Raw genomic sequence first — 7282 nt, forward strand, 5'->3', positions numbered from 1 at the left:
TTCCCATCCCCCAACATCCATGGATTCCCAGGCCTAGAGAGGGATGTGCATTCTCCCTGATCCCCAGAGGTAAAAGCCTCTTCCCTTTAAGACCCATAGCACATGGCTCCACCATCTTCCCACACTCCTACTGTGGTTCTTGCTTCCCCCCAACAAAGGGCATACACAGGGCCTGGACTCTGGGTTCCCTGATTTTCTGTCCTCATCAGGCTCTGCTTTAATCCTGGAGGACTCTACTGTTCACTCTCATATTAATCCTTCCCTAGGGGCATCTAGGTGGCTCAGTCAGTTAAGTGTCTGACTCTTGATCTTGGCTTAGGTCATGATCTTACGGTTCAGTTAGTGAAATTCAGCCCTGCATTGGGCTCTGCACTGACAGCACAAAGCCTGCTTGGGATTCCCTCTCTCTGTCCTCCCCATCTCCCCTCCCCTTCCCCTTCCCCCACTCACACACATGTGCACATGCATTCTCTCTCTCAAAATTAAACATGAAAAAAATCCCTCCCTGATCACCCCTTCCCATCCTACACTTATCTTAATGCATCTAAATTCTGATTTCTGTGCTCACTTCGGCAGCATGTATACTAAAATTGGAACAATACAGAGAAGATTAGCATGGCCCCTGTGCAAGAATGACATGTAAATTCATGAAGCCTTCCAAATTTTATGCAGCTCTCCAGCAAACTGCCACCCTTTGTGGATTAACTTAGAGGAAACAACGTGAGTCAAAGCACAACGTGCAACACTGAATAATGAAATTGTGACATTTCATTAGAAAAACAAATAAATAAATAAATAATTCTGATTTCACACTCATATGCCCTTACTCACTTCCATGTTCCCAGATCCCAGCACAGGCCTAGGTCACCAGTAGACACTCTTATATTTCATGAATGAATGAATGAATGAATGACCACAGGGAGGAGCAAGGCAGAGAGGGATGGACACAGGTTTCTCCCACTATCTTGCTGCTCTAGCCAGAGTCCCTTCCATAGCTGGACTGTTAGCTGAATGTAGGGCCTATGCTACTTTCTCTTGTCATCAGCCACATAGGCAGCCTCACCAACTTCCACTACCCATCCAGCAGGAACTCCCAAATTCCACTCTGACCTGGGGTGAGATGGGAGGCTATGATCAGCCCAGGGCAGTAAAAGGCAGAATTATCTAGAGACTGGACCTTCCCCAGCCCATTCCCATGCCAGGCCCTGAGGAGCCTTGGCCCCACCCAGAACAGGGCAGAGAAGGCTTTAGTGCAAACAGGTGAGCTGCCCTGCAGACAAGATTCTCCTTCTTTCCTATTACTAGATTTGTCACACTCAGTGACTCCAGTTTCAGCCACAGAGTCTGCTCTGAAGAAATGACTCCACCAGTCTAAACTGGGTACGTGATTACCAGTCTGAGGGCCAGCCTTGAACTAGGCATTCCTCCTTGCCCCATCCCTTGTGCCTGCAGAAAATCCTGGGGAAAGGACAAGGTACTTGGTGCTAAGGTGGCCTCTAAAGTTTAATAGGAAAAAGGAGATTATTTCCCCCCCTCTTCTGAGGTTGATGTACAATTCTGCCCTCACCTCAATCCCTGGGAAGCAACATGGGGCACAGAAGAGGGCTTACAGTGACATCAGCAACATAGTCCAACATAGTCCAGTACAATATCCCTCACTGATATCTATGACTAACCAACAACTTGACATCCATCCACAGATGAAAATGCCTTTATGGGAGCTGTGGGGTACAGCACCACATGCCAGGAGACCCAAGAGGAGTCTCAAACACCCATGTGTCAAGTAACAGACCTCAGTCCCAACTGTAACCCTGAAATGGCCCATGAATCAGCTCTAGCCCCAGTCAGCCATGGTTCAAGAGACCTTGGAGAGCACTGTCTTAGACAATCACTCTTAGAGAAGAGAGCCTTTATAGAAGTCCAGGTTTCCAGAGAACTTCCAGCACATAGTTGCAGCAAAAAGTGTGTGTGTGTGTGCACATCAAAGAAGGTAAGAGGTATAATTTGACTTTGCCCACATCACCTGTCCCCCAAGCAGCACAGCTCAGGGCCAAGAAATCACCTTCTCAGCCCATGACTTCTCTAGCAGGGGGAAAGTGAGGGCATGCAAGTGAGCACCTGGCTTCCCAGACTATGCAGAAATCTGGAAAACAGGCTTATTTCTCTGTTGCCCCATTCAGGGTACTGAGTTGTGTGCTGCATGACTGGGGCTGGGAGGAGCAGGTAGGACTCTTGGAGGGCATTAAAGGAACATGGATTCTATTAACTATATCATAAATTCTAATCAGAGGGCATAGAGTGGACTTACCACCACATTTACACTGACAGGAGCTCGATTTCCTCAGGAAATCCCATCAGGGAGGCATCACCCTGGCTGTGGTACAACTTGGAAACATGTCCACACTGACAGCAGCTGGGTTTCCTCAGGACCCTCTGTGGGAAGAGAAGGAAGTGGCTGGGAATCAATGTACCAGAGTTATAATCCAAAACAAAGATTTTCCTTCAGAAAACATCATCAATAGCCACTACTAAAATGACCCTGATCTACTGGGCAGCCATGGAACTTGAGATGTTGCCTACCCCAGTTCATTAACAATGAGCTCTCCATGTTTGTATTTCTGAGAGCTGGTGTGTTTGAGGTTGGCTGGAGAGCTAAATCACCCTCATGAAAGAGACGGGCCCCTGACCCCAGTCATCCTGCAGATGAAAGAGCTGATCAACATTACCAATGTCACTCTGTTTGATGCTTTCAGTGGCTTCCAGGCCCTTCTCCTCCAAGGTGTTTCCAAATTCCTTCAGCTTATCCAGGATGTGTCCCCAAGGTGTTGGAGAGATCTGGGGCTGCCCAGGCTAGGGCTGGGCCTTCCAAAACCATTGACAGAACCACCAGCAGGACTGGAGGCAATAAGATGAGCCTCATGGCAGGGCCAGAGGGGCACTCTGGATCAGTCGTAGGACAGCATGGGTGAGCCTGTACATTTTACAGCTACCTTCTTCCCAGAAGACTCTTCAAGTTGAACATATTGCACCTTTGTCTGGGAAGATAAAGGCATTAAATTACTGTCATGCTATTAGCAGGAGCAAGACTGCACTTATTCTTCTTGTGGCCAGACTCCTCCCATCCTTCCATTCCAAAGATGTCTTCTCCTGCATCCCCTGGGGTGAGATTTATGGCAGTTTACCCATATCCTTTGGGTTGATTGAGGTTTGGGATATACCACTTGCCTAGTTCTGGTGATTCTGGGACAAAGACACTTCTGAAACTTGAGAAGGATGGAAATCAGCTTTCTTTTTTTATTGAATTATGTTTCACATAAAACATTATTTGGTTGAAGTACAAAACATGTTGATTTGATGCATACATGTATTGTAATATGATTATCATTGTGGTGATAGTTGGCACCTCTATCATGTCACATAATTGTTATTTTGTTTTTGTGGTGGGAACAACCAAAGTCTAATCTCTTATCATTTTGGGTGAATATAATGCAATTTTATTGTCTATATGCTATATGCTATGCGTTGGATTTCCAGGATTTATCTGACTACTGGTTGAAGATTTGGACCCTTAAACAAAATCTCTCCTGCTTCCCCATACCCCAGCCCATGGTAACCACTATTTTATTCTTGGTTTTTATAAGTTTGGCTCTTTCTGATTCCACACGTAGGTGATATTATACAGTATTTGTCTTTCATGGTCTGACTTATCTCACTTAGTATAATGCCTTCAAGTTCCATCCATGTTATCACAGAATGCAGGATTCCCTTCTGTCTCATGGCTGATTAATATTTCATTGTATCATGGCACCTGGGTGACTCAGTCGGCTGAGCATCCGACCCTTAGTTTTGGCTCAGGTCATGATCTCAAAGTCGTGGGATTAAGCCCCACATGGGTCTCTGTGCTGAGCGTGGAGTCTGCTTAAGATCTCTCTCTCTCTTTCTTTCCCTCTGCCCTCTACCCCCACTCACATTCTCTTCCTCTTTCTTTCTACCTCTCTCTCTCTGCAATAAAAGAAATAAATAATTTAAAATATTCCATTGTATCTATATACCACAACTTCTTTGTCCATTTATCTGTTGATGGACACTTGGGTTGTTCCCATGTCTTGGCTATTATGAATGGTGCAGTAAGCATAGGAGTGTATTCTTAAAAAGGCATAGAATGGCTGGATGGATTAAAAAAAACAAAACAAACAAAAAAAAAAAAACAAGATCTGACTATATCCTGCCTACAAGAGATTCACCTCAGCTTTAAGGACACACATAGGCTCAAGGTGAAGGAATAGAAAAAGATATTCCATGTAAGTGGAAACCAAAAGAGAACAAGATTAACTATGTTTATAGCAAACAAAATAGACTTAAGCCAAAAACTGTAACAAGAGACAAAGAAGATCATTATATAATGATAAAAAGATCAATTCCTCAGGAACATGTAACAGTTGCAAATATATATGTACTCAACATCAGGGCACTTAAATATATTAGGCAAATGCCAACTGATCTGAAAGGAAAAATAGATACTACCCCACTTTCAACAAAAGGTAGCTTATTCAGACAGAAAATCAAGAAGGAAATGCTGGATTTGAACTATACTTTAGTACAAATGTACCTAACAAATACATATAGAACATACCATCCAACAGCAGCAGATGCACATTCTTCTCAAGCACGTATGGAACATTCTTCATGATAGAGCATGGTAAGTCACAAACAAGTCTTAGCAAATTTAAGAATACTGAATTGTACCAAGTATCTTTTCCAACTACAATGGCATGAAGCTAGGAATCAGTAACAGGAGGAAAATGAGAAAATTCACAAATATGTGGAAAGGAAACAACACTCCTGAACAACCAATGGATCAAGAAGAAATCAAAAGTAAATAAAAAATAACTTGAAACAAATGAAAATGGAAACAAAATAACCAAAATGTATGGGATGCATTGAAACAAACTCAAAGAGATCACATCCAAATGTTGAAGCTTACATGCAAAACAATAGTAAAAATACACTAAAAAATTCATCTATGAATTGATATCAGTTGACACCAAGGAAGCACTGTTAACTTTGTTAAATATAACAATGGCATTACAGTTATTTTTTTTAAAGATCATATTTTTTAAAGATGTATATATATCAAAGTATTTAAAGGTGAAATGGCAAAAATATCTGAGATTGCCTTAAAACACAAAGAAAAAGTGACAAAGCAAATACAATTTTGGTAATTATTCAGTCTAAAGAATGGGGATATGCAAGTCCACTGTTGAATTTCTGTACTTGCTTATGTTTGTAGATTTTCATAATAATTTAAAAGGAATTAATGGGTGGAAAAATTAGACCTGGTCAAACACAACTCTTTGACCCACCACCTACCCACTCTTTTCCAGTTCCAGGGAAGTTCCTAGACAGCTTTTTCCATCTGTGATACTTGGGAACAGAAAAGTGGACAGCAGGCAGCAACAAGCACCCGCACAGAGGGAACTACCAACCTGGGCCTCCCACCTCTCTGTCTGTAGCTCTTCCCATGCTCCTGCTTGGCCTCCATCAGCCCCCAAAGCCTTTCATCAATGGATAGTCAAGTCACCCCACCTTCTCTGGAGCCTCATCCCTTCCCTGTCCTACCTGAGGCTTCCTCAGGATGTCAGTAGTCAAACCCTTCCCTGCGGAGGCTGTTGAGTAGGGCACCGGCTACAGACAGCAAGAGGGCTAAGGGCTCAGCACCAGCACACACTTACTTAATCTCACCTGTGCCTCCCTGGCTTGCCAGGCACTGGGAAAGGACAATTTGCCCAAATGGGAGGATGCCTGCCCTCTACTGGGTACCAGTCGCTCAGGCCTCCAGCTACCTCCCCTAATCTAAGCAGAAAAAAGAACAGGAAGCAGGCCCAGGAGGACTTGGTCTGGTGGTTGAGGGCTACAGAGAAAGGAAGGAGGAGGAAGGAAGTGCCCTGTGGAACTGGCAGATGGAGAAAGACTTCCAGGTGGGGGCAGGGACATGATGCACAGCAGAGGAGAGCAGAGATTGTTTCTCTGCCTGTCTGCCTTCCAGTCTTGTGTTTATTCTTAAAACAGACCTAGAGCTGATCAAGGGCATGACTCTAACTTTGACAATGGGACACAGATGAGTAAGACCCTCTTTTAGGAGAGGAGCTTCCAGTGGGTGGGAAAGACACTCGCATAAACAGAACTATGCCCAGAGATCAGGGCCATATGGGCCTGGGGGCAAATGATGTGCTGTGGGCATCCAGGGGAAGCGCAGGGATAACCCTTCACAGTAGAGTAGGCTCTGGAAATCTCCTGTACCTACAGCAGAAGCCAAGAGCCACAGATCCAGAGCTTCCAGGGTAGTGATGAGAAATATCCTCATGATATACACTCATGGGAGGGTACTGAGCCCAAACAGTGAGAATTTCAAAGGGACATCAGGGCAAAATTGCAGGGAGGAGGCTGCAATATCGAGACACTCCAATCTCAGCTTAGGCTGTTTTAAACACCTGAGTAAATTTGAAAATCTAATTGGCTTTATTCAACAATTCATGAATAGGACAGCATCCCATCTAGCAGTCAGAAAGGAATTCTAGGGAGCTACACAAAAATGGAAGGCTTTTACAGGCAGAAGCTTTTACAGGCTTTGACAGGCTTAGGCAAGGGACACTGGGGGGTCAACAAGGGAGGGAGCCAGGTTTTAGTTAGGCCAGGGAAGACTGTGAAGACTGCCCTTAGGATAGCAGTAGCCTGTAGGGAGAGGTGGAGAACATCAAGCACAGTGGAGACAGGCCAGATGACCTGGTGAACTGGCTTTAGAGGATCAGTTGGAAAACACCAAGGCTGAGAGCCCTGGGTGATCATGACTTCAAGGATTATGAGCCTCTAGTATCCTCATAAAGAAGTCTGGACCCTTCCAGGTCATAATGCTCCAGAGAGGCCCAAATCACAGGCAAGTGGACACAGACCCTGGAAGGGCCCAACACAGCACCAGGTGAAAGAGGCCCAGTTACCCTCTAAGGACCCAGTCCTGTTGGAGATCTCCATTTCCCCAGAGAGATCCGACCTGGACAGGTTTGTGATATGATTTGAGAAGATGAGGCAGAGATAAAACCCCAATGTTGATTTCAAATGGGAGCAACAGTTAGCCAAGTATTTTACACCAATTGTTCCTTTATGTAAAGTGGTTTTTCTGCCTTCCTACAAGGCAACTATTTGCTACCACATCATGGAGATGGCTGGATTTTCTCCACATTCAGAAGCAATGTTTGGCATAGTTTGACTTAAAATATGAACTATA

At 44.4% G+C, this 7282-nt stretch overlaps 1 non-coding gene across 1 annotated transcript; it reads left to right on the forward strand.

Moving 5' to 3' along the window:
• Positions 1-560: 560 nt before the first annotated feature.
• LOC123581577 lies at positions 561-667 on the forward strand. The gene has a single exon (XR_006703836.1). It is a non-coding gene; the product is annotated as a U6 spliceosomal RNA (small nuclear RNA).
• The last annotated feature ends 6615 nt before the right edge of the window (positions 668-7282 follow it).

Source organism: Leopardus geoffroyi, chromosome A1, assembly GCF_018350155.1.
Source record: "Leopardus geoffroyi isolate Oge1 chromosome A1, O.geoffroyi_Oge1_pat1.0, whole genome shotgun sequence".
In the NCBI taxonomy this organism is placed as follows: Eukaryota; Metazoa; Chordata; class Mammalia; order Carnivora; family Felidae; genus Leopardus; species Leopardus geoffroyi.